General features: G+C 42.7%; 1 protein-coding gene and 1 pseudogene across 2 annotated transcripts in view; one reads left to right on the top strand and one right to left on the bottom strand.

The window, feature by feature from the left end:
• ARHGAP28 (Rho GTPase activating protein 28) overlaps positions 1–12025 on the top strand; it is a 202339-nt gene that overhangs the window by 55600 nt on the left and 134714 nt on the right. The window lies entirely within an intron of this gene.
• Positions 1030–1363, bottom strand: LOC129051697 (protein GVQW1-like; annotated as a pseudogene).

Here is a 12025-nt window from a genome sequence, read left to right as displayed (position 1 = left end):
ACAGGCTTTCCATTTTGTTTTCATCAGCATTCTACAAAGTTTCAATATATAGCTTCCAAGGTACAAGTATACCCCAATCTCCTTAACAGCCATTGTATGACCACTGTCTGCCCCAGTTCTAGGTTGGAGGTCACATTCAAGTGCTTGCCTGTCCTTATGGACAGCAGAAACATCTGCCTATTTTTGTATAGCATTTTAAACATCTTCCTCATTATCAGAGAAGCTGTGTTAGGTAATGGTACAAATCCATTTGTCAAGACTCATGCAGGCCTCTGACAATTCTTTATTGCTTCAAAATTACTCTGACCTACATGCGTCTTTCTCACAAGCTTCTGAAAGAAATTCAACCATCCTGCTACAAAAGTAAATCAAAGATAACTCAAAATGTCACTAACTTTGAACCTGAGAGTCCCTAGCTTACATAAGAATGATCCCTATGAACTAGAACAGTTAAGGGAACTTCATGGGAAATATGAGGCTTGCAGCAAGACGTTGGAAAGGAGAGGAGAGCAGAAGAGGTCCAGGTGCTTCCAGGTAGGGCTGTTGCTTGTTGGACATGAGCTGGACCTACAAGCCCACCCCAGCTTTCAATTGGAGTTCAGGGAAGCTCAGTGACAAGGCCAGATGGCTGCCCAGAATCAGCTGGTCATATGCAGAAGCGAGACCACTGAGCTGCTGCTTCTGGATAGAATTGGATCTTAACCAAGCATTCACATAAAGTCAGCCCTTGGTATCTACAGGTTCTGCATGGGCAGATTGAACCAACCTTGAATCAAAAATATTTGGGGAAAAAAAACAATAAAAAATAACAATACGACAATTAAAAATACAAATTAAAAAACCAATACAGTATAACTCTTTACATAGGGTTTACATTGTGTTGGGTATTATACGTGATCTAGAGATGACTTAAAGTGTTGGGAGGATGTGCTTAAGTTATATGCAAACACTACGCCATTTTATGTAATGGACTTGAGCATCGGTGGAATTTGGTATTAGTTGTGGGGAGGGGTATGGAACCAATCCCCCTCAGATGCTGAGGGGTGCCTGTATGACACTTAAGCAATGGAGGCTGAGAAAAAATATCAGTCTCTTAGGCCAGGTGCGGTGGCTTACGCCTGTAATCCCAGCACTTTGAGAGGCCAAGGTGGGTGGATCACCTGAGGTCAGGAGTTCGAGACCAGCCTGGCCAACATGGCAAAACCCCGTCTCTACTAAAAATACAAAAATTAGCCAGACATGGTGGTGGCAGATGCCTGTAATGCCAGCTACTCACGAGGCTGAGGCAGGAGAATTGCTTGAACCCGGGAGGTGGAGGTTGCAGTGAGCCGAGATCACGCCATTTGCACTCCAGCCTAGGCAACAAGAGCAAAACTCCGTCTCAAAAAAAAGAAAAAATTCAGTCAGTCTTGTAATGCCCATGAATTTCACAGTCACAGAATGTAATTTTCTTTATTTCTGGTAATAAAATTTATATTCTAACTCTGAGCCCCCACTTCTGACAGACAGCAGAAAAACTCCATCTAGTCACAGCCACAGCCAGTCGACTTGATCCAATTTAGTACTTTCTAAGTTGCTTCTGGTTAAAATTCAGGAATATTCAGAATATTTCCCTTTGATTCCCCTCCTTTCTTTCTATTGCTGCTGGAAGCCATTGCATCTAGAGAGGCAGTCGGGACAGTCAGGGGGACCTGTGTTCGTGACTCAGCCTTCCTCTGCTGTCTGAGCTTTGACCCCAGGGGATTGGATACAGTGCTGCTGGGATGCAAGCATGGATCTGTGGGGTGGCTCCCACCTGGCTCTCTGATATGATTTGAGCCTTCGGCCTGTTCCAGTTTCTGGAAGGAACTGTTCACTCTGCAGCCCCTGCCACGGGGATCCTTATCTCCAGCCAGGCACGTCTGTCAGGCTCTGAGAATCAATCAGTCTCTGTCTGCTTCTTTTTCTCTCTCAGCTAAAGTGGGCACCCCTCAGGCTGTGCAGGGAACTCCTGACCCCATCACTCCCCAGCAGGAGTGGGAGCTGCTGTCTCTGCCCATTCTTCTTGCCCTGGTGACATGGGATGTGTCTCTGAGGCTGCTTCCTTAATCACAAAAGAAGGGAAGCAGGAAGCGAGTGTCTTCCTAGATCCTCCCAAACTTCGTGGAGAAGCCTGTGAGGGCCCCAGCTCCCAACTGACACACTGTGGCCTTCTTCCGGGGGTGAGACACCAAACGCATGGCCTCTAATTGCTCATAATGATTTTTTCCTTTGCAAATTCTTTCCTTCTCCCCAGTTTGGATGGGGTGGTAAAAAAAAAAAAAAAAAACTTGTTTTGCCAGTTGATATCTCTTTTCAAAACTATTTTTGTCTCTCTTTTGAACTAGAGCCAAGATTCTGGAATCTGTTTGCTGTTTTTATTTTTCTTCCTGACAATTCTCCCTGGGGCAAGTGGTAAACTGGCCAGCCCATATCTCTTGGAATATGGGTTTAGGGATGGGGACAGGGCAGTGGAGAGAGGGGCACATCAGTCAACAAGCTATCATATTATCCTGGCAGAGAGCACCCAGATCTGACTCATCAGTCAAGGCCCAAGCCAATTTCTCACTTCCTGGAGATTCCAGCTGTTTTTTTTTTTTAGCTGCCTCCCCAGCCTTGGGAAGGTCTGCTGTGCTTAGCCATTGCAACTGATGAGGAGCAGAGCATGTCCTTGGTTTAGGGAGTGGGGGGTTGAGGGGGTGAGATAAACCTTGTTTTCTAGGGTGAATGGGTAGAAGAGTGTTCACTGTTTTTTAGCACATTGAAAATCCAAATATGAGGTTACTCTTTCCATCTTTTAATGTTATTGCTAACAGCCTCGATTAGAGTATTAATGAGGAATCCCTTGAAATATACATGTATGTCACTATCTGTTATATATAATGTCAATACATTAATTATTATTATTATTATTATTTTGAGATAGAGTCTCGCTCTGTCGCCCAGGCTGGAGTGCAGTGGCATGATCTCGGCTCACTGCAACCTCTGCCTCCTGCATTCAAGAGATTCTCATGCCTCAGCCTCCCGAGTAGCTAGGATTACAGGCACCTGCCACTACACCCAGCTAATTTTTGTATTTTTTTTTTTTTTTTAGTAGAGATGGGGTTTCACCATGTTGACCAGGCTGGTCTCAAACTCCTGACCTCAGGTGATCCACCCACCTCAGCCTCCCAAAGTGCTGGGATTACAGGAATAAGCCACCACGCCCAGCCAATAGATTAATTATATATCATATTTTATATACAATTATATAATTGTATATAATGTGTGCCCATATATATTTCTCTAACAGACTTCTGATTGGATCTTTTTAGGAGCTGGCTATTTGGTCTTGGTGCTTACTCTTTCTTATTTTCTTTGGGTCTACTTTCTTTCCCAAATCTTGGAAATCCATTAGTAACATTGTATCTGAATTCTAAAAACGAGCAGGAAGGTTTCGGGCCAGGTGCTCCTGAGTCCAAAGTAAAAGCTGGTCTTCCCTTAACTGCCACAGCCAGCTCTAACCTGCTAGTCCTGTTTCTCCAAGAGAACCTGTTGAGGCCACTGTGTTCTTCACTTTCTGAGCTGGGCTTTTGATGGCTTCCCAGCACTTTGCCTCAGGCATTCATCTTGTTTTTCTTTTATCTTTAATGCTGCCCCTACTTACCCACTTGGGGTTCTTTTCTTCCTGAAGATTACCTATAGAAATAAACAGTGACTCACTGCAGTTTTTTTTCTATGTCGCCCCCCTTGAGAAGTCCAGACTCTGTGTTTTAAGGGTATTTACTTTTTTTTTTTTTTTTTTGAGATGGAGTTTCGCTCTTGTTACCAAGGCTGGAGTGCAATGGCGCGATCTCAGCTCACTGCAACCTCTGCCTCCCAGGTTCAAGCGATTCTCCTGCCTCAGCCTCCGGATTAGCTGGGATTACAGGCATGTGCCACCAGGCCTGGCTAATTTTGTATTTTTAGTAGAGACAGGGTTTCTCCATGTTGGTCAGGCTGGTCTTGAACTCCTGACCTCAGGTGATCTGCGTGCCTCAGCCTCCCAAAGTGCTAGGATTACAGGCATGAGCCACCATGACCGGCCTGGGTATTTACTTTTAACCACAGGACATAATACATTGCTGAGTTAATCAGGAGTTCACTCTTACTCTCCTCCACTTTGAGACGCTCTGAGGGGAGCTAATCCACAAGCCCCCCTTGCCCGCTAGTTCCCAGTTGGGGTTGGCCAATGGGAGGCACAAGAGGCAAATTAGGGACTGGGAAGAAAGTGAGACTGGAATGTTTATTCCCCTTTCCCATTCCTAGGAAAACTGTGTTCCTCTATTCTGTACCCAAGACCACAGCTCTTTTCATGACCCCGGCCTACTGCTCTTGTTCCAGCTTTAAAGTTCCTTGGTTCTGGTAACCACTCCCTCCCTTTGGGCTTCCAGTCTAGGGCTGGTAATGCCTCATCCTCCTGGTTGCTGTTAAGTTCCTCAATCTTTTCTTCCCCTCATGCTGCTCACATTTTGCAAATAGCCAGGCAGACTCTTATTAAAGCCTCCTCAGTTACTTCTTTGAGTTTACTATCTACTTTCTCCCGGGAGCCCAGTCAAATCCATGCAGTTGGAGATCCCGGGAGCCCAGTCAAATCCATGCAGTTGGAGATCCCTACAGCATAGGTCTCTGGGCTGGCTTGCTCCCGGAGGTGTGTCTAAACTGTAGCCCAGCGGTATTTGTAACCCCTGGGAGCTTTGTTAGAAATGCAGAATGTTACATTCTGCCCCAGACTTCTTGAATCAGAGTCTGCATTTTAACCAGACTCCCAAGTGATTTATATGCACCTAGAGATTAAGAAGCAGTGCTTTAGGGGAGCAAGTAGCCAGGAGCCTGGTTGGGTTTACGCGTTCTGAATGTAATCGCTTTCATTTCTGGGGAAAGCCCACAACTTTTCTTGCTTCTCCTGCCCTGTCTCCAACCACTTTCCTACCCTCCACTACAGAGCAAAGCTCACACTCCTCTTACCTCTTTCCTTATTTATTCCACAAAGTGTTACTGAATCCATTCTAAACTCCAGGCAACGGGGCAGATGTTAGGGATACAAATAATAAGGAAACATGTTACTGCCCTCTATTCAATTTAGTGAAGGAATGAAGACATGATCATAGTCAATTTCAGCACAGTAGGAGGTACGTAACAGAGATGGGAACAAAATGATGTGGAAACAAAGGCCAAAGTTATCCAAAGTTACTTTGCTTGATGAACTTAAAGTCCCTCTGTAAAATCCTTTGAAATGTGTTGTGTTTTCTAATTTTAGTCACATGTGAAAATATTGAGTAAAGATATCTGGTTATAATCCCCTGTCCTCAAGCTTTATTCGAATGTCACATTTGACAAATAGCAGTATCTCTCCCAAGAACAGCTAGCAGTCCATGGAGTCAGAGCTGTTTGTACTGAGGCAGCTGCTGAGCAGCAAATGCCTGTGGACAGCCAGGGTCTGAGGAAATTAAGGAGCTGATTTTTTTTTTTTTCCAAAAGAAAGTTTGTGGAGAAAACACCAAAGGATTCCCTCATAAGCTGTCTTTGGAATTAATTTCAGTGCTTGTTAAAACACCTAAATCCCTCTTTCAGAAGGATTCTCCGATAACTTCCTAATTAGGTTCTCTTCTTTTATCACCTGTAAGGAACACTCCCCATTTGAGTCCCTGCATAGTTCACATAAATGAAATAACAAAGATTCCAGATTACCTAAGCAAGAGTAGTAGAACACTTTTTCATATCATTATAACTTTTAAAAAAGAAATAGTGGCTTAGGGCTTTGAATATTGATTTAACTGTTCATTCATTCATTCAAGAGGACCAGGTGTGTCACTCAAAATTTAACTCTTTCCTCACACCTTCCTGGCACTATAACTCAGTGGTAAAGATGGCTCCAGCACTCTGGGTTCCTTCTTTCCACCTCCAATGCATCTTTCTACCTCCAACTAGTCCTTCTTTGGCCCAGTGATCCCTTAGATCAGCACAGTTGCTTCCTCCTCTTTGCTTCCTTAGTTTGTAAGCACCTGGGACTTGGATTGGCATCTGTGCATACTTGCAGGAATTGATGCTGTGACTGTGGTCCTGGGCCCCTGGTATGTTGTAACCCTTATTGTATGATAAACGACTAAGCCAACCAGCAGGTTTGAGAATTCCAAGGAAGTGGGTGCAGTTGAGAAACTGAGAAACGGATTACCGTGCCTATGATGTATAAATGAACTTCCATGTAGATATGAGCACTAGACTGAGATGGACATTTTCAGGCTTTACTTAGTTTTCCAGTGGCTAATACCACACAGTGATAGTGCATGAAATTAGTTTAGTTGGTCAATATCTGCATTTGAAAAAGTGAAATAGAAAAGGAAATAGGTCAGAGTATATCACACATAATGAGACTGTTTCATGAAATTTTTGTTACATATATGAAGTATGTGTGTGTACTGGGTAGAGATCTAAATTGTGTTTCTTCATATGGGTTGACATTAAACATTTTTTGGAAAACACTCCCTGAGGAGATGTCTGTTTGAAATTAGGAGAAGTTCTATTGGGAGGAACAATTGGGAGGGAGGTTTATGTCTTTTAATGGGAGAAGAAATGTCAGTTGAACAAAACAGTATTTTGACATGGAGTGACCAGCGTAGTGATTTCCAGAGTTATTCATTTGTACAAGCTAAACTGCGACTAGACATTAGTCCTATTGGGTCATAAGCTTATATATTACACCTTTTTTATTTTTTCTATTTTATTTTTCCTTTTCTTTAGTTTTTAGTAAAGAATTTTTTGACAAATTATCCTGTCATATATACTTAAAGAAAAAATTAAGAGAATTTTCCTAACTATGCCAGTCCCAAAGGGATAGGTGTGTACCCAGGTCAAGAGAAGTTGGTGTCAGTGAGGATAAAAATGTGAGAAGCCAATGGAGAAGAGCAGTCCTCAGGAAGGAAGAGTTGGGGCCCAGTTTCTCTCACCACTCTCTTCTCCCACCATTCGGGGTCCATCATTGTGCCACTGTAACCTTCCAACCACACACCCCCCAGCATGCCTTTTTGGGGTGTGCTGACCACTTCAGTCTTTGAAACTATTATTCCAATGTCCTTGCTATTGATAGGTGAATCCCTGAAAGAATGATGTAAGATTGTACCATTTAAAATTTGATGAAAAGATCAAAACAAATTATCCTCACAACAAGAATTGCCATTCAAAGCTTTTAAAGCTATTTGCTGTGACTATTGATATATAAATATTAATAGTTATAAAAGCTATTTGCTGTGGGGAGAAAAATCCCTAAAATAGCAAATTTTCTTTTTCAGAGCTCAGTTTCTTACCAGCAAAGTTTTTTATTCTCTAGGCTTTTCCCTTTGGCCTAAAAATATTGAAATGTTCTCATGTGATCATTCATTCACAATTGAAGTTGGGGCCAGGTGCGGTGGTTCATGCCTGTAATCCCAGCACTTTTGGGAGGCTGATGCGGACGGATCACCTGAGGTCAGGAGTTTGAGACCAGCCTGGCCAACATGGTGAAACCCCGTCTCTACTAAAAACACAAAAATTAGCCGGGCATGGTGGTGGACACCGGTAATCCCAGCTACTGGGAAGGCTGAGGCAGGAGAATTGCTTAAACCTGGGAGGCGGAGGTTGCAGTGAGCTGAGATCGTGCCATTGCACTCCAACCTGGGCAACAAGAGTGAAACTCCATTTAAAAAAAAAAAAAGGATTGAAGTTGCCCTTGTAAATGTATTTTGAGGATAAGAAAAAAAAAAACTAAAATAAGAATCAGTGTCTCTTGAGTGAAGAAAGTTCTTTAAGCTACATTGTTACTATTTAATTTTCCTTTATACTAATAATATATCATTTGCTTTCATGTTTTAGGTAGAGATCATCAATGAGAATGGTTATTAAGATACTTATTTTTTTCCAGGAATGTAGTCTGTAACTGGGGAAAACTTCTTTCATGTAGATTGGTGGTTTTCAACAATGGAAGGAACTTAAAAAAATTAGTTCTATCTGGGCCCCACCCCCTGAAATTCTGATTGTTTTTATCTAAGACAATATAGCATAATGCCTGTGGCACAGACATTAAGACTTTACAAAGCTGCGATGTGCAGGCAAGGCAATGGCACTCTGAATTTTAATCTGGTGGGTTGGCTTTCCATAGGTGTCTCCATGGGTGTTTTTTGTTTCACTTTTCAAAAACACAGTTTTAACCAATGTTATCATTCTCTATTAAAAGTGTTAGACACAACTCTCAAAGACAACTGTATTTAAATATACAGGCACAAGAGATTTCTTAATGTAAAAGTTTAATTCCAACTTTTTAAATTATCTAATTCCTATCCATCACAGTTGGATTGACAGTAGGATTACTCCAACTGTAATTTCCTCTAACTAATTTGAGTAGTTCTGCTTTGTTCCATGTATTCTGGTTCATTCTGTGTTTTGTCTAGTCAGAAAATGCAGGTTGGCTTCAGTTTCTCCTGGCCTTGAGGCATCTGCGTGTCCGTAGTTGATAAGGTCTGGATCTGTGTCCCTGCCCAAATCTCATGTTGAATTGTAATCTGCAGTGCTGGTGGTGGGGCCTGGTGGGAGGTGATTGGATTGTGGAGGTGGAGTTCTCATGAGCAGTTTAGCACCACCCACCCTTGTTACTGTATAGTGAGTGAGTTCTCATGAGATCTGGTTGTTCAAAAGTGTGTAGCACCTCCCTCAGCCCCTTCCTCCTGCTCCGGCCAGGTGACGTGCTAGCTCCCCCTTTGCCTTTTGCCATGACTGTAAGTTTCCTGAGGACTCCCCAGAAGCCGAGCAGATGCCAGCATCATGCTTCCTGTACAGCCTGTGTAACTGTAAGCAATTAAGCATCTTTTCTTTATGTAATAAATTACCCAGCCTCAGGCATTTTGTTTGTTTGTTTGTTTTTGTTTGTTTGTTTTTTGAGATGGAGTCTTGCTCTGTCACCCAGGCTGGAGTGCCGTGGCGTGATCTTGGCTCACTGCAAGCTCCACCTCCTGGGTTCACGCCATTCTCCTGCCTCAGCCTCCCGAGTAGCTGGGACTACAGGCACCCGCCACCATGCCCAGCTAATTTTTTTGTATTTTTTTTAGTAGAGACAGGGTCTCACCATGTTGGCCAGGATGGTCTCGATCTCCTGACCTCGTGATCCACCCGCCTTGGCCTCCCAAAATGCTGGGATTACAGGTGTGAGCCACCGGGCCCAGCCAGGCATTTCTTTATAGCATTGCCAGGATGGTGTGCCAGACTGTATCAGAGACAAGTGATACAAAGATGACTAAGATACAGTACTTGCCCAGGAAGAATAATTCCTGTGGCCACCTCTGTCTTATATCAAGAGATAAGTGTGAAACAGAGTATCCACAACAGTGTTTGTGAGTGTCTCCCAACTCTACCAGCAAAGGCTTCAAAGGAGTAATGACATTTGAATTGACTCTTAAAGGATAAATGTATTACTTGGCCTGACAATGCAGAAGAAAAGGACATTTTTGTCAAAGAAATCAACCTTGTAAAAATGCCGCAGTTCATGACTTGTACCAGTGAAGGTAGCAAGGTCTGTGTGTTGGTGATGAATTTGCAGGGGATGAGGCTGAAGAAACAAGACTTGGGAGAGAGGGTGTGAGACCTTTTTATGACATGCATAGAGTTGGCACCTCAGCCTTTGCATGGTAGGGAGCTAGCTGAAGACTACCTCCACGACAGATATACACTTTGAAAAGACAGGCCAGGTGCGGTGGCTCACGTCTGTAATCCCAGCACTTTGGGAGCCCGAAGTGGGCAAATCACTTGAAGTCAGGAGTTCGAGACCAGCCTGGCCAACATAGCAAAACCTGGTCTCTACTAAAAAAAATAAAATAATTAGCCAGGCATGGTGGTGCACACCTGTAATCCCAACTACTCGGGAGGCTGAGGCAGAAGAATTGCTTGAACACGGGAGGCGGAGGTTGCAGTGAGCCAAGATGGCGCCACTGCACTCCAGCCTGGGCGACAGAGCAAGACTCCGTCTCAAAATAAAGGAAGATACAACTAATCTATATTCCTTTCACCAGAGATCACCACCACTAACAATTCATTTCGGTCGTTTTCCCCTGAATGTTTTACATATGTAGGAAAATTTTATATCCCGATTTTTAATTTAACACTATGAAAAGCATTTCTTTTTATAATAAAGACACTCAGTATACTTTTGATGGCTTCAAAACTACTTTTGTATAGATGCAAAATTAAAATATCAATTGTTTCTTTTTGTTGTTGTTGTTGTTGTTTTTTGAGATGGAGTCTCACTCTGTTGCCCAGGCTAAAGCATAGTGGCATGATCTCAGCTCACTGCAAGCTTTTCCTCCCGGGTTAAAGTGATTCTTATGCCTTAGCCTCCCGAGTAGCTGGGACTACAGGTGCGCACCACCAACCCCGGCTAATTTTTTGTGTTTTTGCAAAACACAAAGAGAGACGGGGTTTCACCATATTGGGCAGGCTGGTCTCGAACTCCTGACCTCAGGTGATCCACCTGCCTCGGCCTCCCAAAGTGCTGGGATTGCAGGCATGGGCCACCGTGCCCTGCCTCAAATTGTTTCTTTAATGGTTGTTTCCAAATTTTCATAAATAACTTTTTACATAACATTTTTGGGCATAAAGTTGTCTAAAATTATTTTCATAGGCTAGATACCTTAAGTACACTTAATGATTTAAATCATACCTAACATTAAGACTTTAATGTTGCTATATTGATATTTAGTAAAGTACAAAACTTGTGCTTTAGAGTTTAGACATATTCAGGATATAAGATAGTTTTGTTGGATTTGGCGAACCCTTGCCCTAGGAGAATAAAAAATGATGAATTCGTCCAAAATATTCCAGTTTTCTAATTTGCCAGACTCGGTAAATGGTATCATCACCAACCAAGAAAAACAGAAGATACAAGGAGAGCAGATTTTGCAGAAAAGATAAGGAGTTCCGTTTGAGACTTGCTGCCTTTGATATACTGCACTGGGAGAAAATCCAAGTAGAACAGAGTGGACAAGTGAGAAAGTGCTTTGGAATCAACAAGAGGGGTGGGGAGTCTACCTACCTAGATTTGAGAGCAGTTTGGCAAATAATTGTTAGTAAATGTCACAGAAATTCGTGGGAGAGAGAAGTTGATAAGAACAGAGGGGTAGAGGATGAAACGGAGGAACACTGCCGCTTCTCAGGGTTGGGTACAAGAGGAGCCAGGGAAATAGACTAAGAAAGAGTGATCAGGGAAACCGGGAGATGGTGTTGTCACGGAAGCCTGGAGTGTGAGATTTTCCAGAAAAGAAGGAATGAAAGAATGAATGGTCTGTAGATCCACTACTCAGCACTATCAGACACATTGTCCCCTTTTGTTATCCCATAATGAAATTTATAGATAATATAATCTACTTGTGCACAAAATTTTAGAAGTTAATATAATGCCCCAACTATAATATAAAGTGTATTAGTCAGGGTTCTCTAGAGGAACAGAACTAATAGAATATATATATATATAAAGGGGAGTTTATAAAGTATTAACTTATACTATTACGAGGTCCCACAATAGGCTGTCTGCAAGCTTGAGGAGCAAGGAGGGCCAGGCCAAGTCTCAACACTGAAGAACTTGGAGTCCGATGTTCGAGGGCAGGGAAAATCAAGCAAAGGAGAAAGACGCAGGCTGGGAGGCTAGGCCAGTCTCTCCTTTCCATGTTCCTCTGCCTGCTTTATATTTACTGGCAGCTGATTGGATTGTGCCCACCAGATTAAGGGTGGATCTGCCTTCCCCAGCCCACTGACTCAAATATTAATCTCTTTTGACAACACCCTCACAGACACACCCAGGATCAATATTTGTATCCTTCAATCCAATTAAGCTGACACTCAGAATTAACCATCACATAAAGGAAGAAGTAAAAGGAAAGTATATTTTATATAATAAGTATTTAAATATGTAAACATTGGGACATGACTAAAACTGACTGAACACATTGAAGGAGTCACTTGGTTGGTCTGA

Source organism: Pongo abelii, chromosome 17 (genome assembly GCF_028885655.2).
Source record: "Pongo abelii isolate AG06213 chromosome 17, NHGRI_mPonAbe1-v2.0_pri, whole genome shotgun sequence".
Lineage (NCBI taxonomy): Eukaryota > Metazoa > Chordata > Mammalia > Primates > Hominidae > Pongo > Pongo abelii.
Note: the sequence above shows the minus strand (reverse complement) of the source record. Positions and strands in the feature narration are given on the sequence as shown.